The 24,491-nt window shown below is 41.3% G+C and overlaps 1 protein-coding gene across 2 annotated transcripts in view; it reads left to right on the top strand.

The window, feature by feature from the left end:
• Positions 1–24,491, top strand: part of ncalda (neurocalcin delta a) — a 72,812-nt gene that overhangs the window by 14,244 nt on the left and 34,077 nt on the right. The window contains exon 3 of one of the 2 annotated variants that reach the window (XM_071468262.1): positions 5,052–5,116. The gene's annotated coding sequence lies outside the window, so the exon portion shown is untranslated. Of the gene's footprint in view, positions 1–5,051; positions 5,117–17,381; positions 17,680–24,491 lie in introns of those variants that run through there. The other variant, XM_071468263.1, reaches the window with a different exon arrangement.

Here is a 24,491-nt window from a genome sequence, read left to right as displayed (position 1 = left end):
GCTAAGTCACATAATCTCCTTGTTGAGCTGTCAGTGTCAGTGTTCGGCCATTGATGAGGATGTTTTATCCTCATGAATGTAACAGAAATAGAACACGAGAGCTTGCAGCTAATAAAATGTTAATCCCTGGAATTACACAGTCTTCCTGCTCATTTTACACTGCTGCTGGTGTTTGTTTTGCATGAATACACACACACTCACTCACTCCCCCCCCCCCTTCACCCTCTCTCCGGGGGTTTTTGATCCTTGATCGTTCTCTTGGAGTGGAATATTGTTCTGGTTTTTACACCTGATTCTTACTGCTTTGTTTTACCTGCCTTATGCCACATAGAACATGTTGCCATGGCGCCAGTGAAAAGGCTGAGGTCCCCCTGTTGTCACCTTTTGTTCAAAGACAACCATAGATTTCCAAACTTTACTTTTCTGTACCTTCATACATTTATTTCCTTTATTTCCCCCCATGTGTCTTCACAGAGGAGCTGACCACCCTGACGACATCATCTTGACAAAAAACAAAATGGAGGAAATGAAAAGTCATGTGATTGCAGCCAGGAACTGCTCACATTTTTTCAGTGTGTACTCTCTACCATTAAGGACTACGTCATGACTTTCAGCTCTGTCTGTGGTTGTAGCCTGATTAGAACAATAACCTCTTATTACAACTATTTAGTTGCAGCAGAGCCTGTTTAAGTGGCACTGAGGTAATGTAATGGCATTGAACACTCTTGAGAACAAAAGCATGGCCTCTGTCATGGATTTATACACAAGTTGTTCTATTTTTAGTTTTGTTGTAGCTCTTTCCTCTTTTTTCCTGTAGTGTAACATCAAAGTTATGTAGTAATTTTGTTATTGAGCCAGAAGCTGCATATTCCATATACGGTCGCTGGTCAGGCCAACTTGTATGTCATTTGTGTTTGTCTAGTTTCACAAATGGTGTGTGAAATATGCTCGAGCCTTGGACAATCTGTAGTGTGTGCACATGTTTGTGTGTGTCTGTGAGAGTGAGAGTGAGGGCATAAATGTGCATAAACACCAGTGGTTCTGCTTTTACTTGCGGGACTATTAAAATTGCTCTAGGCCAAAGCATTCCTCACAGAACCAGAGGAAATGATTCCCTTTCATTGGAAAGCATCAGTTGATTGAGGGAGTTGCTGTTGGGATGTATTTTGGTGGATTAGCGTTTTCTCAGGCAGCCTTCCCTCTCCTTCTTCTCTCCCTCCTTGCTGTTCGGTTGCAAGGTGCCGAAGTAAAGTTAAATTTATTATAGAAAAATAGTAGTTTGGTCACTGAAGAGACAACATAAATATTTGCCCCCTGTTTCAGCCAGTGGTAAGATATTTACAGGAAGCTCCCTAACATAACTACCCAACTCTAAAAAGTGTTGTTATCTCGTGATAAAAAGGTGTGTAAAGTAGAGCTGCCCCCTTAAAGCTGATGGGTTGATATGTCTTTTTTTAGCTGCGTCACAGTACACAGCAGTGCAGGAGCTACAGTGTGGCAGGCTGTAAACCGTACAGTCAGGTCTCATCAGTGTGTGTCTCATCAGGAGAGCTGCTAGTGCTCTGGCTATGACAGACTGTGTGGATTTAAAAAAATGCTGGTGTTTTGGCCTGACTCTCAGATGTTTGGGGTCGACATCTGTTGGAAAGTTTTTATTGCATGTAACATGAGGAGGTGTCAACCAGGAGAAGAGAGAAATGTGACTGACTGTCACAGAGCTGAAATGAAACAAGTGCACATAAATCAGATAAATGACATAGATAAAATGTTTAGTTTCCTTTTATTCTTTTATTTATTGAATTCTTTTTTTCCTTTGGTTTCTTGGAGGCAGGCGGACACCACTAACTGACCAAACCACAAAACTGTGATGGAGGTAGAGAGTAAGGGCAGAGTGGCTGGTTTCTGTTTCTGTTGACCGCTCTGATCCTGTCAGCGCTGGGGTCTGGCTGACAACAATGTGACAGCTCTCTCCTGCTGAGCTGCTGACATTCAGGGTTATTTTATAACCCAGCCATGACCAAGACGCCAATTTCGACTTTTTGGATTTTCTGATTGCCATCTGGTCTGTATGGGGGGGGAAAAGGAACAGATAGTTGAATCTTTGTATTGAACAGCCAAATCTAATTCGACTGACAAAACTGTGGGTCGGGTACAGCCGCAGCCGAAGTGTAAAACCATCCCACTGACTAACTATTCTGGGAAAGTTACAGCTGAAACGCCTCGTGTTTGGAGTGGTAGTGGAGCTGTTACACTGGCACTTTCACTGGGTGCTTCCCAAAGAATGGAGCAAGGATGCTACATCGTTCTTATCATTCCACAATAAACATTTAAAAGTACATGTTTTGAATTAATATTCCACCCCTCCCCTTCTAATAAAGGGTATGCACTCCTTTGACTTTTTTACATGGGACAGTCCCACTCACAACCACTGAGCAAACCAAAGACAAACAAATATCTTGATGAAATGAAGGCCATCAGAAACTATTTGTTTTTGTATGACTATGGCAGAAAGTCAACATTTTTCCTTCATACACAGCACAGTGCCGACACAAAGTGTTCACTCACCCCTGAACAAAGTCCAAACTTTCTTGCCTGGAGTTAAATGAGGAGGAGGATACCACCCTTTTGTCTGTACATTACATTTGAAGCTACCCTCAGCAGTCACTTAGCTTAGCACAGAGACTAAAAACAGAAGGAGACAGCTATCCCGGTCTTGTCCCAGTGTATAAACAAGTCTTGCCATCAGCGTGAGGTTTCCAGAGAGTTCAGGAAGTTACTGCACTCAGCCAAGAAATAACCTGGCACATAACCCTTGTACAAGCACAACATCTTGTTTTTACACTTTGGTGTTGGGTGGATTTTGTTACCTTTAGGCAGAGGCTAGCTGTTTCCCCTGTTTTGAGCCTTTGTGCTAAGCTAACCAGCAACTGGCTCAAGAAACATGTCTAACATACAGTTTGGTTTCAGTCTCCTCGTCTAACTCTTGGCAATTAGCTCAGACGTATCACCACATTTTCATATCGTATGTGTCAGTGCACATGGCTGAAGTTGTTGATATAAAATGTGTCCAGACCACCTCTGGTGGCTGAATGGTTACAGCACGTCCAACCTCACTATCCGTTCTTCAATACGTCCAGAGACCTTTGTTGAATGGCGTGCCCCATCTCTCCCCCATGTTTCCTGTCTGCCTCTTTACTTAACAGTCACATAAAGACACAAATAACTAAAAATAATCTTGGGGAAAAAATGTGTCCAAATTGTTCAAGTTCAAGTTAAAATAGCAGTAAACCCCTGCTGTGGACCTCATTGCCTGGAACTAATTGGGGTCTTTCCTCTATGTGTGAGGTTAGTGCAGACAAACGCCAACCTGCGTTTCAAGTTTGAACATTAATGTGGTCACATCTGGCCAACACCAGAATTTTCGAATGAGGTTAGTGACACAGGAGTGTTAAGAAATGATTAATTGATTCCTCTGTAATTATGCAGACTGAAAACAAAATGTGCGGTGTATCTGAGAGAAAATCTGTGTCTGCATGTCTTGCCAATCTTTTTTTCTTTCCTTTTACAAGAAAGCAAAATGGTTGTATAATGCTGCTGTTACACTTACGCAGACAGAAACAGCCTCTCACACACGTACACAGCTGTCAGTTTGCCTGCAGAGTTTGCGGTTATCAAGCTGTGCTCTGCGAGAGGAGTTGTGTTATTTGACAGAGCTTGGGGAAGTGAGAGGACAGGAACCTGAGGAGCTGTTCTGTTCCTCATCCGCTGCTACAGGGACAGTAGCTCTCCTCATACCTTCCCCTCCTCCAGGCACTCAACAGGAAAAAGCTTTAATGGCATTGGCTCGTATTGTCATAGCTAAGAAAAACACTCGATGCTTGCAAAGAGCAGGTCATGTAGCTTTGCATTTAAAAAGAATACCAAGAATTGAAGGATAATTATCATGAAATGACTCAGCTCTGTGGTAAAAAGCACAATAATCAAATGAAGTCCTCCGTTCTTGAATAGATGAACCATTGTCGTTTTGCCTCCATTCACTGCTCACTGCACATTATAGCCATAACGTGAGACTTTAGGATTCTTGGCATCTTTAGAACAAGCTTCCATTTTTTTGTGCTATGACTGGACTGGTTTTTAATTCCAATTTTTTCAATCTTTTTAATTCTTTATCACTCAACTGCACTTTTAACTATGAACGTCCTCACTAACATACAATTCACAGTCACTCTTTTCTGCCTGCTAGTCAGAAAACGTGTCATTGTTGTACTGAAATCTCACCATGCTGTGTGGTTTAACCTCATTTGTGTTATCCAGTCGGTATCTATAAATATACAATATATACAACATTATGTGATATATATATATACCTGTCTTTTTCCACTCTGAAAAGCACAGGTGTGTTTTTGGCATGAATGGCACTCAGCTGTTCTGGCCTTACTGTAAGTTTAGGCATCTGGTTTGGCCTAAAATGAGATTTGAACTTTGAGATTTGAGGTTTTTCCAATTCTTTTCCCTACTATGATCTAAATATAGAGGACTCAATGACCATCATTAATTTCAGCAATTCCTGTATAATAAGGCTGTTTCTCTTTGAAAAGTGCAGTAACTATGTTTCCCAGTGGACTGGGAAAACTGCAGATGCTGGTGGACAGGTCATTTGGTCAACATGTTGCTGTATGTACTGTATGTCTCTTATAAATAAGTAAACAGCCTTGAATTTTCATCTAGTGCCATCAATCACTTTTCTTTAGCGTAAATAAATAGTGAACAGTCAGCTGTGCAGGGATAAAAAGTAAGCTGGTTTGAAACTTCCACATTCTGTCCTCTCTGTTTTGTTTTTTTTTTCCAATCTTTACACCACTATTTCTGTCACTTTTCACAGGTACAGCTGAGTGCAACATTGGGAGTGTACCATTATCCTCATATTTAAATCATTGTTGTGTCTGGACAACACAGTGCTGTGCCTAAATAAAGCCTCACAGAGCTACTTTATTAGCAAGGTTGTAGACACTTGTTTCACTATTTGAAACATATTTCTTCTCTTTCTACAGATCTGACGGGCTGTGCAGTCTGAAAGACAGAAATTACCCTGTGAACCGAGACGAAGACACTAAAGGTTTGCAGAAAAAAACATCTTAAATCTATGTTCATCTGTCTGCTTTGAAACTCACAATGTATTCTGAAATGTAGTGTTCAGGAAGTAATCCTGGACAGACTGATGGATAGACAGAGACCCTAGGAAAAGTGGGAGGGACACACTGTTGAGTTTGTGGTGTTGTTACTAGTATTGTATGTATTATTTTACAGCATAAACACTTTTATAAAAAGTGACATGAAGAACATCATAGCATGGTAAAGAAGAGTGCACTGAGTTGGACTGAGAATGTTTCCATTCACCACAGATGACCTTGTGTGAAGTTTAGGGCTTTTATATTTCATCATTTTCTCTATATTTTCATGAAGTAACACGGTTCTCATTCTACAAACTGTGAGATCTTGAATATTTAGCTTATATGTTTTTTGCCTGGACCAGCACTAGATCTCCCTCCATGAGTAAGCTATGGAGATGAGTTTGAGATGTAGTTACACCAGTGTTTGCCCAAGCATTGGACTTTTTTTATTCTTTAGACTTTTCGGACAAACCTGAGCTACCTTCCATGCAAGAAGTCGCCAGTAGAGACACATCTCTCTGTGTCTACTCTGCTGCAATTTACAAGTAAATGTAGCCAAAACCACACCACGGTCTTTGTCTTTATCTTGTGTGTTTGGTGAGTTTGTCAGACGACATTGTGATTTAAAGAATAATCTTTAAGGACTATAACAGTAAGAACAGCTGCTTGGAAAAGGCTTGAAAGTTAACATGTAGTTGTAATGAGCCACATGTCAGTCACCATTTCACACTTCACACTTTCAAACAGAAACAAATTTATTGGGAATTTGTCTGTATGAAAATACTGTATGTGTAGGAGAGACACAAACAAATTGAAGACTGAACCAGCTGACACTGAGCAGATAATTAGTGTAGTACATGATTTAGCAACATTTAGTGACATTTCCAGCAGCTTTAGATACTTACCATTGAAAGTAGTGTCTTTCAAAGCCGTTTTCAACCACATCCTCGGTTTCGCACATTGACCATACACACACACACACACTAGGTTTTGACATAGTCTTGTTGAAATATGTGATTTTGTTCTGGTAAAATACTGAAAATCGTTTGACTCAATGAGGACAAACATGAGTTTAATGACGTCTTGTTGAATATTTTTATCATGACATGTAGGCGTCAAAAATGATAACTGTCGTAATCATTGACAGTCTGATTTTGTTCATATTTCCCAGCAGCCATAGATCAGTGTAGGACGCACTGCTCTCTGCTTTCATCTCTGATTATGTCTAAACACTAAAATGTTGAGTGGTCAAGCTGCTTCGTGTACAAGCCCTGTTGTTTTTGGTCAGTGTTGTTTCCCATGACTCTGAGATGAGCCAGAGGAAGCTCAATGTGATTTCCACACAGTTCCCAGGCCCTCAAATCCCTCCAAACACAGGCCATTACACACAGTCACACACACACACACACACACACACACACACACACACACACACTTGCTCAGAAATCAGCAGACAGTTGTGTGTGTAAGTATGTGTGTTACTGACATCAAAAGATATAAAATGAAATTGCCTCAACATCCTTTAGTCATTAGTACACAAATTTTAACTTAAACTTGTCAGACACACACACATACACACACACACACACTGTGGACTACAGGCCTGTGAGACTAAGGGACAGCTGCAGCTTGTCCAGTTAAGAGGCCCACTGCTTTCTAACCGGGGCCGACTGCAACTGTGCCTCACACACTCACACATAGGTCACTTGCTGTCAGTGAAACCTCTGAACTTCTTGAACGTGGCAGTTTTAATACAGAGTTGTATTCAGATAGGGGAACTCAGTTTGCTTCTGAAACCATGGAACAAAGGTAATAAATAGCCGGTTAGTCTTGAGTAAAAAAAAATTGTTCCACTGTGTAACTTCCTGTAACACCATGATTTGTTGTTTTTACTTTTTGGTTATTGTACAGCTTGAGCTAGTGTTTGGCCCCTGCTTCCAGTCTTTTTTCTAAGCTAATCTAACTGCTAGCTGTCTCTAGCCTTGAGAGTAGAATCAATCTTCTTATCCAATTCTTGGCAAGAAAAGCAATAAGTGTCTATGTCTATGTCTATAATGTCTATAATTATTCCTTAAAGAAATGGTATTGTCACCAAACCTGTATGTGGTATCAGCTGTGAAATGAGCCACAGAAGAAGTTTTGTTCTCTGCATGGAAGGTTTTAGAAAGGTTTACATATAATATATACAACATATATTTTGTATATGTGTTGTATATTCTGCCACATTTAGGAACTACATTTTGGATTTAAAACCAACTGACTTGTATGGTTGACAGTAAGGGGTTGGACATACGTGTGTGTGTGACACTTTTGTTAGTATTTTTTCATATCACATGTTCATTGTGCAGCTGTGTTAGCAGTAAGATGCTGCACCTGTTGTCTCCTAGAGATTTTCTCTTCAGTCTTTCATCACCAGTTGCTTTTTGTTTTCTCTGTATGTATTTGTATGTTTTTAATTTGAGATGTTTTGGATACAGCGGCTGTCCTGTCCTGCTGCCTCCAGGTCACTCCATTAGATCAGACTAGATGTAACTATGTATAGCAGTATTACCTCACCCTCTCTGACAGCCTTTCCCTCTTAGCGGATTCACAGCCATAAAAGCTGCTGGTTTTAATGAGGTGTTCTGGTGGAGATGGTGGGGGAAATGCTGCTGTAGAATGTTACTATCATACTGGTTTTAGACTGATGCAGTGACCTGGGGTAAACCCGTATTTACCATTGTTCTAAGGGGTCAACATGGATTAACAGCCAAAGTCTAGTTAAACCCAGGTTTATAGTGGATCTGAACAAATGGAAACAAGTATCTATAATAGCTACAAGATTACTGCACAATTGTTTTAGATTTATCCTGGTATTACACTAGTTGTGCAGGTTGTCAGTCTCTGTTGACATGTAGCATTTAAACATAATACTTCCATGGGTCATTTGATAAAAGTTTGGTATAAACCTTAGGATTTGCTATTTTCTGTGTACCTGTGATTTCTTAATTACCCCTCATGAAGATTATGTGAATAGCAATGGCTGAAGATCTGGATGGATGTGATGTGAAGCAGGAAATCTGATGAGATCAGTGGAAGGGGCCATGTACACTGGTTCAAAATCTGATTGGTTTACAAAGAGAGAGACAGACGGAGAGAACAGAGCAGCATGAAGTTAGTCTTCCTGATTGAACTTTCCTTAAGCTTCATTTGTCCAAAGTTGGAAAAAGCTGTGACTCACAGGAAGTGCCTGGCCAATAAAAATAAGAGTGCGATGGCTGCTCCTGCAAGCTGAGTCCATGAATCTGGTTAAGTCTGACATTTGATAGGCGAGTTGCATCTGTCCCTCCATTGCATGCCAGTAGACAGTCATTAATATGCAGAGACAACTGCTCTATTTCTGCATGATTGGTGTGTGTGGAGTCTGTATGTGCGTATCAGTGATAGTGAGCAGAGGACCGGAGCATGACTCATAGAGAGGAGGTGATGTGTCTTTTTCTCGCTCCTGACTCCCAACCTGCTGCTCTCTGATAAGCGAGAGGCTGAGACAGTCGGCTCTGGTTAATCCTCTCTCTGCATCCAGCCTGCTGTCTGCCATGAACAACAATAGATGGGACAGACCGCTCGTCAGTCTTTTCTTCTGGCTTCTGTTTATAGCTCCTGAATCACCAGGGATAGAGTGGGTTGTAATGCAGTTGAGTAACTCTTGAGACTCTTTGTCGATTGTATAACAATCCTTTTTTTTTTTTCACCCCCAATTTCCTGTTTCTTCACAGCCCACCTCCCGAGCTATAAATTGGATTAAATAAATACATTCTGTAAATAATGTTCTTCTCACCACTCTGGATAATGAAGAAATATAGACACATCAAAGGTTGAGTCATACACAGTAATATAATTATTATGACTACCAAGAGAGAAGAGAGCGTCATGGTGGTGCTTAGACTCTCCTGAGGAGAAAGAGTTTGTTGCTTTGTCAGAGGCTCATTAAGATTATTTTAGACTCTGGACCATCAGCATTACATCAGATATGATGATCCATCACGACACTCCTGGATCAGGGATAATTCGTTTATAATCATGTTCACCAGCTTTAAGAGCTCACCTGAAGTTCACCCCACTCTCGTCACGTTCACTCATTAAGCTTAAAAGCTCAAACCTTATTAGCCTCTTGAGACAATGAGGCACCACCTTTTTTACATTAAATGTTATTGAAACTGTTTTGCATGAAAGCAAATAGGTGCATAGTATCCTGTTTCAGTCACATTGTAATGCATATTCTACAGATATATTCTGCTATCAATTAAATCATTTACTGATTTAGTGATTATTGTTTCATACTGTTTAATACTGAAATATGTGTCATGTGCTACCAAGAGCTGACAGATGTCTATCAAAGGTTGCATGTGGTTAAAAAAATGAAATTATATAAAGCCAGGATGTGTGTTGCATAGAAAATGAATCTCTAAATAGTCATTTTTTTGTCTGTAATTGATTTTGTGTATCTCACTCACTGAGTCACAATGATTGGCTGAGTAGCATCACATGACCAGTGCTGCAAAGACTGGAAAAGCTGCACCGGTACATACACTTGTACACTTGCTGATTCCTGATCCAGTATTTTTGGCAGTTAGGCAATCGGAGGGGTTTCTGATACTAGTATTAAACATGGGTGATGGAAAGCAAGTATAAAACAAGAGGAGGAGGAGGGGGATGGTGGGTAATGTATATACAGTACATAGATACTTTTATTTTATGGCATGAACACATTTAAGTTTATTCTTGCCAAAGCAGGTTGTTTAAGCTTTCACAGTGTAGACATAGCATTTCAAAAAGAAAAAAAAATGGTAGGCACGACAACAAGAGGAAAATACATGTTTGAATAACTGCAGTATGATATGTGAGTTTGGGAGCATGCATGCAGTGAAAGTGTATGTCTGTCAGCTGACCTTCCTTCACCTCCTCTCTCTTGGTGAACCGTCCAATAACTCATTATTTTCTTCACCTCTTCCCCTCGTTCAGGTGGTTTTTACTTTCTGTCTCCGTCCCGTCACAGATCATATGTCTCTGACTGATCCGTTTCTGTTCTTAGATCTGGATCAAAACACCTAATTCATACAAAACTGGAGTGAGAAGAACTAAAGATTTAGTGAGAAACGCACACTTAATTAAACTCCAACCAAATTCACACACTGTTTTAACACAGTGTCACCAGCTTAAATGCATGTAGTATAATTTCAGTCAGTCCATCAGTCATTATTTTAATACCACCTCTAATGGTAATTTAGCTCATCTCTTTAGACTGTGCAGCTATTTCATTGCTAGAGATTTATTACAATTTATCTTTAAAATTGTGAATATTCACTATTTTATTCCTATGGTAAATAATTGCCCACTTAATTGACAAATGGTTGTTTTCTTCAGTTTTTTTCTTGAATTAATCGACATTATCATATTCAGTCATTTTACAGTAACAGACTCTTGAGATGCTGTCGTCATTTCTTTTGGCAGGTGGTGTGGTACATCGGATTAGCCTGTTCAGCGAGTTGCATCAGCTCGCCCACCTCGTGTACTGCAGTTACATAACACATGAGGAGATTTGTTTTTAAACAGTCTTGTCTCCTCATTTCAGTGAGTAGTGAATTAACCTACTGTATGTGAGAAGCTACGAGAACAGCTGCTGTTTGTAAAAGACTCTCTGACTACAACTGCTGCAGGTTAAAGGAGCATGCACCATCAGAGGTAAACTCTATTATCAGAGTGGTAAAAAAAAATAAAAACTATAGTGGAGTAGTGTTGCACAGTGTAGCTTCTTTAGGTTTCCTGCAGTATGCAAGTGTGCATGGCTGCACAATTACAATTGTGATGGTGTGTACATACACATTTACCTCACACTACCACCACCACCACCACCCCCCCTTCTGTCAGGACAGTGCATTGTTACATTCATAACCATATGGTGTGTGGGACATGACTCCACTTCCTGTCTGCTGGCCAGGTTTCTGCTGATTCCTGAATGTGTTGTAATTGGCGGTTACATAAAAAGGTGGCGCTTGTAATTGTGTAAAACCGTCATCATTTTAGTGCTCTATCTGTCCCGTGTTGAGAGTTAAGCTCCATGTTCCAAACAGATCCTCATAAGCATGGAGCAACAGTGCATCAGGCGTCAACATCTGCACCACGGCTTCACCAGAAACTCTGACCTGATAACACCTCTTTGTTGTTGTTTTTCAGAGCAGCTTTCTGAGAATACCAGTAAGAATAGATATTGGTGTTGGTGGGTGGTTGAGAGCATAAATAGTACCAACTGTCTGAACAGTGACCAGTGGTAAATCTGCTTTATGACATTTCCCAGAGTTTAGTGTCAAGTCAGCAACTGTCCTGTTTTCAAAAGGCTGACGAGTTGAGTATAGACCAGCTGTGGCGCCTGTGTGTATTAATCCACAAAAACAGGAAGATTGAGAAGTGCCACTTGATGTATATTTGCCTCTGATGATAAGTGTTTATTATGTGCAAAGGGATCTGCCCAGTCAGTGCCCTCCATTCAGGCTGCATGACTCTTATCCCATTATCGTGGATGGAATAACTACATAACGCCTTGAGAGAATTTCTTCAAATTTGGTAAAAAGATTCACCTTGACTCCAGGACAAACTGATTACAAATTGGTGGTGACATGTCAAAGGTCAAGCTCACTGTGACCTGACAAAACATGATTTTGGACCTGTGAATACAATATCTTGAGAACTTTACGAGGAAATCCCTTCAAATTTGGTATAAACGACTTTGACTTTGGTGTTCACAGGTCAAGGTCACGGTGACCTCACAACACACTTTTTGGCCATTACTGAAGACTTCACACAGCAATTATGTCAACGTTTAACACAAAATGGTTAATATTTTATGTGACTGGATAGACGGGGATTTAATCTGAAATTGGTCTGAGTGGTGGAGGCATACAACCGCGAGGCAGTAATTCTAGTCTTCAGAGATATCAGTTGGAGCTGTAATGACATCCAGTGCTTTTACACTGCTAGTAGAAGGAAGTGTAGCTTTAGGCTTGTTATTTACTTGTCTTTTAGCAAAGTGTGGACAAGCAGCTGTGACTCGTGGCATTGTCCATATACCTGTCTGTAGGTGATTAAAAAGTTTATCAGCAGATAATGGCCAAATCATCCTTACCCGACACAGTGTTACCTTGAGAACCAGCAAATTTCCACAACATAAATGTAACATGGAAACATTCAGGGAGGTTACTGTACTGTTAAAGGACAGATTCACATTTTTTCTTAATTGTCTCAAAATAATAGTCATGTGCCCATATAAACACATTGTACAGGCTGCAATCACTCCTCCTGTTCATTCATGTGGCGCTTTGGTCAGTATGAATAGAAGGAAACTACAGGAACAATTACAGCAAGTCCAACTGTATTTCAGTGTTCTCATGGGCACCAGAGTAATGATTTTAGATGGCTTGAAAAGTTGTGAACCTTCCCTTTAATGTTGGTGTCATAGCAGAAAAAGCAAGTGGCAACCTCTGGGGCTGAAAAAATGATGCCAACGTGGAAGTGTTCCTTGAATGGCCACCAGCAGCTGGCTCCAGAAGTGAGTCATTCCCCATAGACTCCCATGTTAAAATGCCCAACTTTACAGCAGAAATAAACATGTTCACAGCCTTGTGCTAAAAACGGTGCGGTCTGTGTCGCTATTTTTCCTGTTCCCTGTGGCAACTGTATTGGGAGTTAATTTTTATGTAATACTTAATTTTATTGAGGCTTAAGTTCTGCATAATTGAGGGTGTGCTGCTTTGTGTGACAGGTGGGGGAGCATGTGCTTACCACAATGACTTGACTCCAACACCCTACCTCGTTGCCCATGTTTGGATTAGCAAGGGAGTTAGGTGGAGTCGGGCACTGCCAAGATGAAGATGGGCTGCCATCAAGCCCATGTGAACGTGTAGTTAAAAGCAAGTGTATGATAGGCTTAGAGACACAGAGGCTTAACAGTCTATATCAAGATAAAACCACTCACATCATGCCCCTGTCACAGGCTCCAGGTACATTTGTTCATTGTGCAGGATGGGGCAGGTATAGTATCCCAGTCACATGAAAATGTAGCATTTCATGGATGTCTGTTTTAACTATTGTTTTAAAACAATTTAAACCAAAATCAAATGTTGCAGAGACTCAGCTTATGTATTGTTCACAGGGATGTCTACAGAGCTCTGTTACTTGGAACAAAAAATACAACTTTATAGCCTATTATAAATGCATTTACAAAAGCTTTTCTCAAAATATTGCTCTAAATCCATTGAGTAAAATGTTGAAACAACAATACCACCTACTACCTTCAAAAACTGTAGAGGAATCACTGTGTCTGTTTACTTTATGTGTTCATTGATTTGTTAGACACTCAAACCTTGTTATGGGCTCTGGGCCCTCCCCCTATTTTATAATCAGTTGTTATCTAATACCTCCAGTCCAGCTGCTGAAATGAACATAACAGGTCTCTGATACAGATCCAACCTTCAGCTTCAAGGTCTCACTGTCTAATAACAATTCACTCTTACAAAAACACTCATAAGCAGACATTTGTCATTGCTTGTTTTGGGTTCATTTACCATTTGTGAGTTTGAGTCTGTTGATTCATACCTGACTTCTTGTACCCTGAGCTGATTTTAGTAACATACTGCAGACAATGATGGAGTTATTTAGACATGAGTTTCTAACATTGACAGAGTGTGGGGAGTGTTTCCTTTTCTAAAGGAACAACTTCTGAAGGGTCTGCCTTGGAAAGAGAAGTTGTTTTCTCTTCCGCTCATGCTGTTGCTTCCTGAGCATTCTGCAGGAAGGAATTCCCTCTAGTGCCTGTTACCCACCCTACATCCTAACACACACACAGACGCTGGTTACATGCTTCTGTAGAGGTGCTGCTCAGAGAGTCTAAACGCGGTGAAAAGCACCTTTCAGAAAGTCAAATATATATCCCTTTTCCACCAAGACAGTTTGAGGGCCAGTTCAGAGCTGGTTCCTTGTCTCTAAATATTTCTTTGCATTTCAACAGCCAGAGAACTGGCTCTCCACCAGGAATACTGGTTCTAGAGGGTGGGGATTATGGTGACAACAAGACTAACTAAAAACAGAGCTAGTGTAGCATCTTGTCTGCCTAATCCAAAGAAGAAGAAAAACCAGAGTTTCAGTATTGACATTAAACTGGAGCAAAACCGTCAAAAGGACAATGTAGTACGCAAGCAGCAACCTCAGTGGCTGAAACATGAGGCAAACATGGAAGTGCCAAAAGCTGCAGTTCCTTTAATGGGCGCTTGAGGCTGGTTCCAAAACCAAGTCAGTCCCCATGTTAAAATGTTCAACTTAAAAGCAGAACTAAACATGTTTACAGCCTGCTACAAAAACAGTTTGGGTCTTTATAGCTAATTTCCTCCTTCATGACCACTGTACGGTGGGTGAATATCTATATAACTCACACATTTAAATTTTATTAACTCTTTAAGTTCTGCATAATTGAAGGCTTGCCACTTTGAGTGACAGGTGGGTTCGCATATGCTTACCACCCACCGGCATGCACCAAAGTCTCAGCTCCTCACACGCCCCACCTCTGAACTTCAAAACTGCTCTTCAGAGACGTATGGGTGACGTTTCGGAGGCTATGTCCTTCTTTGTATACACTATAGTAGTACGCCATTGTTGATGTTGTGCTTAGTGCCAGCATTGCTGGGAAAGCATAGTCACATACAGATGTATATAGTGACGTAATGACCTGGCTCTCTAGCTGTGGAAAAGCAAACTAGTTCTTTTAAGGTTCACAAGTCAACTCCAAACCAGCATGAATACCAGCCCAGGACTAGCACTAGTTTTTCATTGGTGGAAAGCAGCTTAAGGTGGTCTGCAGTACCAAATCTTTGTATTTTTACCAAACTGAAAATCTACAGGCATTACCACTTTTCACAAGGATATGCACAGGCAGGTATGCACAGGGATGAAAATGTCAGATAGGCAGAACAGTGTGACCTGTATTGCAGTAATTTTTCAGCAGCCTGTACCCATACCAAAGAATATTTTCCTTTATCATTCCCGTGCCCCTTAATTATGATGACCAGCATCAATCTCATCCCACCTTCAAAGGCAGCTCACATAAAACAGTATATACAGCTTGGCTTTTCTAACATGGTAGACAGTGCTTCTCAAAAACTTTTTCTGACAGGCCATGTGTTCACCTAAATTAGCCCAGGCATCACCGGTCAGCCCACTAATCCCAGGATTCAGGCTCTAATCTAACTAATTTATCCCTCTACCAATTTATCTACCTGACAGTCAGACTCATTTCAGTTTCTTACATCATCTAAGCTCCCTGTGCTTTGCTCTTCTCGTCCTAATGGCTTTCTCTCTGGTCTCTCGCTTGACTCCTCGACAGGATCTTTACAATCATATTTATTCTAGCTGCAGGCTTCATTACATTATGTCTCCCTGTATTCTGTCGATTCTCTCTGCCCTGCCTGGCATTTCATCTTGCCTCTGTCCATGTGCCTCTCTCTCAGTCACACATGCCCTTACTCACAGTAGTCCAGAGGGGGGTGGTTTTCACTTGGCTGACCTCAGCCCCACCCTCCACACTACCCCACCCTGCTCTGGGCCCCACAGCGCTCCATTCAACAGGCCAGCAGATGCTCTCCAAATGAATGTAATCAGACCAAAGCTGTTCATACTTGCAGCTTGGTGGAGGATGGGATAAGGGTCTTTGGTTGGCCCTTAAATAGTTTTTTTTCTTCCCACACTGCACAGCCTCAGTCTTTGTCTCATACACAAACCCTCCCCACACAAACTTGACACAATGCACAGCACATTCTGGAAGTGGAGTGGAGGTGATTCTTCAACAGACCACTATGTAAAAATGTTAAAACTCTGAATACAGAGAGCTTCTTGAACACACACAACACACGTGCATGTAGGGCTGCAGTCAACAATTATTTGAATGATCAATTAATCTGCTGATTATTTTGTCAAGTATGTGGTCCATAAAACATAAGAAAAGAGTGGAAAACTTCCATCCCAGTATTGTGCTGTGCTGTGCTGTGTGCTGTGTATTGTGCTTCAAATCCACGCTGCTGCTGGGTGAAGACAGAAGTAAGACGTCTTTCTGTCGAACACCTGAAAGTGTCAGGCTGTGACTCATCCAGTCTGACAGTGACAGCAATACACCATTGAGACATGAAGTTATAATCAAACCCATATCCCCACTGCAACACTAATAGTCACCATTGTTGATTTAATTGTTATTTCTGATAATTACTCACAGTGGTGCACTTGAAATCCGTTGAGGTTTGCGGCTCTTCTCACTGTGTTACATAAATGAAATACAAAAGCAAATGAAACTAGAGCTACTGTATTCCCCACTTCCCTAAAGTAATGAAACTTGTTTAGTTTCTTATTTTTCACCATACTCCTTCATACAGATATAGTTCTTTTGTTAGTCATGTGTTGAATTAATCACTGGAGGATTTGTGGGGACTTCAGAGTAGCAACATAGAGGGAAGTTCCATGTCTAATAACCAATGTCATGTTTTCATTTAATCAGCTGTCTGTCTTTAGAACCAAACCATGGCAAATATATGAGATTTTATTCATAAATAATCTAAATATAATCTACTAAAAATAAACTGTGAAAAGCCTTAAAAATGCAATAAAATCTGCCGTCTCTATACATATTGGCCCCTCAGAAAGGTCACACACTGTCGTAAAAACCAACTTTGAGCAGAACATGCTTATTTTGGTTCAAGGAGCCTAAGCACAAGTTCAAAAGGGCAGTTTGTCTGGTGCACATTCCTTTTGTTGATTGCATGTGTTTCTGAGAACTGTGAAAAAAACAACAACATAGGAAATTTGAACCATTTGTATCAGTTTCTTCTTCTCCACTTTTTCTTCTCTGGTGCTCCTTCACACTGTTCATCCTGTCTAGATTATTCTGTCTGTGCAGCTCTGAGCTTTGGCTTTTTCCAGCGTCTCTGTGTGTAAGAATCTATGTGTGTGTGTGTGTGTGTGTGTCAGATGACCTATTGAAATCATTGCGGTGCAGTGTGCCTGTTACCACGGAAACACAGGCTTCTCCGTCTCTCTCTTTCTCTCCCTCTCTGTCTATCTCTCTGTCCCCCCTCCTCTTTCATTTCCCCTCCACACCAGACTGAGGTCATGTGACCACTCTGACGTCAAGCTGGGGAGGCAGGCAGGCAGAGGAGCGAGTTAGTTTGTGGGCTTTTAACAGACCTCCTGCTCAAACTAGCCTCTGAGAGTCTGTCAGTCACCGCTAGCTCTGTCTCACTCGCTCACTCTCGCTCTTCTCTTTCTCACTCTGCCGTTCTGCCTTCCTCTCTCTTGCTCTCATCTTTGTTTCTTTCTGGTGCACTCCTTTATTCTCGCCTGTTGCTTCTTCTGCAGCTGCCGCTGCCACAAACTTAGTCTAGGGAGAAAGTGTTGGGTGATGGACTGCTGAACAGTTCATACGTTGCTACAAAGTGAGGTAAGCTTCCTGTGTTTTCTCTTTGTATGAATATTGTGTGTTTTAGCCAGTGGTTTCTTCCAGAGGAGTGTGCAGCAAGTTAAAGCTGGATAAAGGTGTACTGTAAGGGTTTCTCGTGCGTTTGAGTCGCAGACTTGTGCAGAAGGGAAGTTGTCTTTTAGGTGTATTCTCTGACAGAGAGTGAATGGGGGTTAATAGCAGAGAGCTCTTTTTGTCACTCTTAGATAAACTTTAGGGTAAAATAACAGCAGAGATGTAGTGTGATGTTTGAGGTTTGAAGGGAGATCCCTGATCAGGGTGTGAAGAAGACTAGCTGCTTTCTCTACCAGCGAACACAGCCGTATTTGTTTCCAAACCCCCTGCAGGAAATGAGTGATGATAGAAGAGAGAGAAGGGGAGTGTGATCATTATGGGGGCAGAGTGTGTTATGTGCCGTGTAGCTGGAAGTGATGGGCAGTTCCACATGGCTTTTCCTCCCAAAGCGTGGCTAATGTTAGAGGCAGTAGTGTGGGCTGGAGCTGCTGGCTCTGTCTGCCAGAGAGTCAAAGGCAGGGAGAGGGGCAGAGCAGCTGCCGCCTGCCCCCCCACCCCCCTCACAAAGCTTCAGAGGTATGTGCTGCAAAAATGTAACTCTTACAGTTTCAAGGTCAGTTTTAATTTTTTATTTTTTCGAAAGAAATTCAATAATGTGATGAGATAAGGTCATTTAATCCAAAGAATTTTTCTCAACAAGTGTTAAGCTTGAGAACCCCCCCTCCCAACATCACCCTCACAGACACCCCCCTACTCCCTGTGTTGCTGCAAACAAAGGCATGCCAGCTCACATTTAGCCCAGACAAGGTGGAAAGAAAGGGAAATGTGGATAACAAGTGGTTTGGATCTCCCTTCAGTATCCTCATTCTCTCTACCCCCCTCTCCATCTCCTCTGCTGTGAGACTTTATCTCTTGCCTCGTGCCTCCGAGCTCCAACTTAACAAAGTTGAGTCGAGCCAAGAGCATGTAACAGGTCTTTGTCACTGTATCTAATGTGTCATAGTCACAGATTTCTCCATAAATGCTTGTCGACGCTGTGGAGAAGGTTACTGTGGGACACAAATTAGTATTTACAGTTAGTTAGTTTCACAGTTTGGTTTTTGGAGAAAAGGTTATGCCTTACCTTACATGGTCCGTTTGAATATAATCGAGCATCTTAAACTTATCTTTCCTAAACGGTGAGTACTTCTGCTCTCATTAACTTCATGTAAATGTGTCATCAGAAGCAGACAGCATATGAATTTTGACATTTCACAGTTTGTGAATTAGAGTTCCACGTGTGCATTAGTCTCCTTCCAGTTTGTTTTGTTTGTGTTGAGCATTTCCAAATGTCCTGTAAGCCTGAGGGTTCATCATCCACAAGTGTCTTCCTGTTGTGAAATGAGCTGCATTAATACCACAAGAGGCCATTTTGAGTCAAGAGACAGAAGACATATGTCACATCCTACTTCTGTTGTCATGTCCACCCCATAAAATAATACTTTGTGTTTGTGCACACACGTACTGTTATCTAATACTTTGTGTGTTTTCATGTTATGTGTGTGTGTTATAAACTGGTCACGTTGGCAGCCTTTACTCTGGCAAAAGATCCACCGCCACACACACCTCTAGCATACAGCCAGACGCTTTATCTGACATCCTGCAACAATGGATTGTTTCAGAGCGCACACGTGTGTGTGTCTGTGTGTGTCTGTGTGTGTCTGTGTGTGTCTGTGTGTGTGTGTGTCTGTGTGTGTCTGTGTGTGCGTGTGCTGTTGTTTCCCAGCAATAATTTCACAGATGACATTGTGCAAGAGGTGAACAAATATAATATCATCTTACATTTTTTATAACCTTCGTATTGAAACAGCTTTGTGGACTGAATTCATAAAATGAAACAGGTGGCAGCAATAGGTGATTGCATATGGTGTTTTAGCTTTTATCTTGGCACATTGGTTTTACATTAGAATATCAAAAAGAGATATATGAATGTAGTGTATTCAGAGGAATTATGTATGACGCCACGTTTACACTCACAATTAAAAAGCAAAGCCAAGGAGATAATCCTGGATCTGAGCTTTGAATCTAGAATCTGTCATGTGAATGATCTGATACTTCAAAGTGACTCTGTCATTTCATGCTAACAGCTCGACACACACTGCACACACATTAGAACAGAGGTAATGGGATGATTGAGCGGGGTGACATGGTTACCATGGTTTTTTCTCATTTTGTTCTCCAGCTTTCATTTACATGGAACACGCGCCGGGTTAGGTCGGGCTTTTCTCCAGCTTCATTCTCTGGGGGCGGCCTTATCTCTGGGTCAGATGCTCTGCCTGATGATGGCAAAAGTGCTTCACTGATATTGTGTAGATATCTCAATCCAAACAACAAATTAGTACTTCTTTATTATTTTTACACCTCTGTTTCATTCACCAGGAATTGATAGGATAGTACTGGGGGTTGAGTTTATTAATGTCCACATGACAATTAAACAGCAGTAGAGCAGCAGACTCATTTTCCTGCTTGACTAACAGCTGTTTGTTGTTATTCATGCAAACATAACACTTCCTGTCACTGGTTCAGAATTAAAGCTTTCCACTGACCAACCACTGTAAGTCTACAAATGTGAAGCAGCGACAGCTTCCTGTAGCCTCAGTTAACACTGTGACAACTGCTTTCAACTTGCTGCAGAACAAATGGGTTCACATGAAGTTTCAACACTTCACCAAATAATCAACAAGGGCAGCAGCAGGTGATTTAACCAGAAGGAACTCTGGCACACATGATATATAAAAAAAAAAACACTGGTGCTTTGCTCTGTGTCAGTGATTGTTAAATGTGTGGGATTGTTTGAAAAAAAAATAACATGGTTAAAAATGGTAATTAACTGCTTTCAGTGGTAAAATAACTGCAACATGATGTGTTCGATTTCTGCTGAGTGCCAGTGTTACATGTCATCACCTGTTTCTCTCTCCTCGTTTCCTGTTTACATCTTTCCAGTCACTATCAGATAAAGATAAAGTGCAAAAAACTTAACTATTAAAAAAAAAAGTGGTGGCTGACTGCCTGACGTCTTTGAGTGCACTGACCTGTCATTGCATGAGCCCAACAGCCCAACATCAGAAATATGACACCTCAAGAAATCATCACTAAACGACAGATAACGGTGCTGGTTTTGGAACTAACTTTGTATTTTAAGATGTAGGAGGAGATTTTCTGCTGTGCAACCGCATCAGGAAATTCAGGTGAGTTGAAAATGTCGAAAAGCAGATGGTGCAATATTATAGAATTCATAGTATTCTGTAATATTGCAACAATGAATATCATTCATTGTTCGTTATCTCCTCTTAAGAGTTATTACCATCAGAACTCTGCACTCAGATCAGCCACTTTTAGTTGAGTGTGTTTGTGAGTGCGCAGTTTGTGTCCTTGTGGTTGCAGCTGGGTGAAAGTAGAGTGGCAGTTATGTGTATTTCACCGAGTGTGTGTCTGTTCTATACATACATTCTGCATGTCCAAGTGAGTGTAAATGTAACTGCTACAAGTGTGTGTGTGTGTGTGTGTGTGTGTGTGTGGAGCAAATCCCGAGCTGTGCTGTGTTTCAGTTGATTTAAGGAAGTTATATCATGGAAAAAAGTGACTTGCCTCCCTCCTGGTTTTCTCCTACAGCAGCCCACACACACTGTGATGTGTTTATGCCCATTTCTGTTTAAAAACCTGCTGAAAACAGTTAGATTCTGCTACACACAAGCTCAGCTGAACTATCTGAACCAGGGTTCTATAACATCCCATTTTGTACTTAAGGGAGTCTCATGTAACACTGGTGGAAACTAACTTTAAGGCAGTTTATGTAACAGTTGATTTATGACCAGAGTCAGAGAGGGAGACAGAAACAGAGAGAAATGGAAGGAGTTTAAGTGAGGAATACACTCAGAGATAAGAGAAGAGACAGACACTGGAGGAGGCAGTTGGAGCTCTTTCCTGTCTAGATTCCTCTCTCTCTTTTGGTGGTAAATAATGGCTGCTCCAAGTGATGGAGCTTTTTGAAAACCAGGAAGCTGATTCAAGGAAAACAGCGCTCATTTCTCTGTTATTATTCAGATAAACTGATGTCCAACAGACCATTTGCTTTAGAAAGCAACAATCTACTGACATTGTTTGATATTGGTAAGTGATTACAGGCTGTAGGAAACACCTTGGGCCTTATCTTACACCAGGCGCAAGTGAAACACAAGTGTCTTTACTAGTTTCAGACTGACGCAGTTGTCATTTTCCCGTCCTGCGCCCACGTTGTTTAAATAGCAAATACACTCGTGCTCATATGTGCGCACGTAGGTGTCCTAAAATGAGGTGTGGTCAGTCATATTGTTGCCGCGTTGTTATCTTGAGGCGGCAGAAACTAATTGTGCAATTGATCAAGAGTAATATGCACCAACATATGAAGGTGCACCACGCTCATACACTCTGCCTGTTACGCACAAGCAGAGTGTGCTGAAAATGCGCCTCGGGTGTTTGGATAACTCAGGTGCAACATTACATTTCAGCCTCAGAAGGTCAGAGCACTGTTTGTGGCATATTGTGTGTTGCATAATTGCTCTGCATCAACGATGTCTCTTGGGCATAATGAGGTTCTGTGTCTTCCTGCCTGGTAAATCCTCCACATTTTTTTTCCTTCATCGGCCAGACTAAATTTGTCCACGGTTTCATAATGAATTGAAAATTGATTTACACTTGTCATAATATAACACAAAAAGATGTCTGTTGTTGTGATTTGTGTCATTGCTTCTTAGTAGAACTGTGTGCAGCACATTGATTTGCTCAGCCCGTCCTTGCCCCTCAGCACTCTGGTTGGTTTATCGAATGTTACACAAAACGCTCCCATGATTAATTGATAGAAGCTTTTTTTCCACCGTTGGTTTAGAAAAAGTGGATTTGGACATGCCCTAAATGCATTTGCACCATGTGCTTTAGACTAGAGCCCCTTATGTGTGCGTGTGTGCATGCATGTGTGCGTGATGGTCGCCAGCAGTTTACCTCATTGTAAAATTCTCCATTCACCCTGCAGTCACAGGCACACGTGGCAGAACACAAGACACAAATGATAAAGGCACCTGCTCATCAAGACATTGTTCTGCAGCTCCACAGTCACACAGTCCACAGTGAAAATGAAGCTTCATGCTATCATGGACAGATTTGTGTAGCATGTGGCTTTAGTTGAAAGTGGAAAAGGTTTTAAAACGTGGGCCCTCTCACATGAACATCCACTCAACAAGCGCTCCCTATGGGTCACTGCTTCTGGTTTCAACTGGGAAACAAACTTCACTGGGTGAACTGGATGTCACAAGTAGGTCATAGGTACTTCACACTGGGTTTGAGAATTCTGAATCCTCCATGCAGTGCTGCATTGACATATTCCCACCGAGTGCTTTATAGCTTTAGGCTTGTTATATACTTGTTTTTTATCAAAGTGTTTGCAGAGACAAGCAGCTGTGAAACATGTGGCATTGTCCACATACTCGTCTGTGTGTGTGCACCTGGCTGATTAAAAGTCTATATTCAACAATGGCAAAGGCACTCACATCTCAAATGTGTTTGTACAGTGTAAATTCCCAACTGTGGAAATGTCAGCCAGAGAGTTCACTTCACTTCACTACTCCATCTGCACTCACCACATAGGTCAAAACACTGAGGACGGGACAACCAGGACAGTAGAGGTGCAATTCCACTTCTTTGCTGATGTGTTATGATGAGATCTCTGGGTGAGGCGTGTTACTCACTGAATGTCATAGCGCCTCTGCACTGATGGCTGTGTCATGCATGTATCAGACATTTCAAACATATTAAGGATGAGTTTCGTTTCAGTTTTTGCAGGACTTGTTTTGTACATATGAAATGAACTTGTTTTCATAAATGTGTAAGCAGGCTTTGAAAATGCTCTGCATTTTATTGTTTTAATTATATTTGAGTAGATGTGGATCAAGGAGGATAGATTTTTACAAATCCTGCCTGCCTGAACAGAGTGACCTCCAGCCTGTGAGTAGCTGTGGACTGGGACCCATCAGTGATTGAAAGGAGAGGAACAATACATGTAGAAATATGACATTCACCACACTTATGGAAACACTTAATGAGTCCAGTGGACGTTTGACAAACAGCAGCACTCTGTAGTGTTAGTCTGGAGCCTGGATCTTGGAAGAGGAGTCTTTTGCTGTTGCGTTTATAGTGATGATGTATAGAAAAGCTATAAGGATCAGGAAACGGTATGTCAACAATTTATGTCAGGCCGTGTTTGACCTAGAGATGAGTTTATGATAAAATAAAACAAGTTTGCCTCAGAGCAGCAGCGTATAAATAATTGCACTCACCGTCCCCTGTGTAAGCATCCATCTCTGTGATATACAAGTTGAGCAAGCGCTTGCAGACAGACACAGTGCTAGTTTCAAGGGACAGCTGGTCAGCCATGCTCTTTGTCATTCTCCCATGGGGTTCTATATGAAGAGGTCAAAGGTTACTCCTGCCCCAATGGGCTGCAGGATGCTCTCAAAGATTGCCTGCAGTTTAAAAGGTCCCACGCAGAGCAACACTCGCTGACATAGATCATTTTTAAAGGAAAGTCTTGGCCTATAGGTTGCCATGCATTGGTTTAGGGGAACTATGGGAAACAGATGTTCTATTTTTAGTCACAGAGAGGAATTCACACACTCACTGTCATGTCATGCTGGACACAAGAGAAAAAAGGAGTTCTTTTTTCTGTGAGCTGTTCTTTCTAGAGTATTTTTGTTGGTAGTACGTCACAC

The sequence above is a fragment of the Trachinotus anak genome, unplaced genomic scaffold (assembly GCF_046630095.1).
Source record: "Trachinotus anak isolate AG129_WGS33_773 ecotype Australia unplaced genomic scaffold, CSIRO_AGI_Tana_v1 ptg000032l, whole genome shotgun sequence".
NCBI lineage: Eukaryota > Metazoa > Chordata > Actinopteri > Carangiformes > Carangidae > Trachinotus > Trachinotus anak.
The sequence above is the reverse complement of the archived record's forward strand: the minus strand, read 5'-3'. Positions and strand labels throughout refer to the sequence as shown.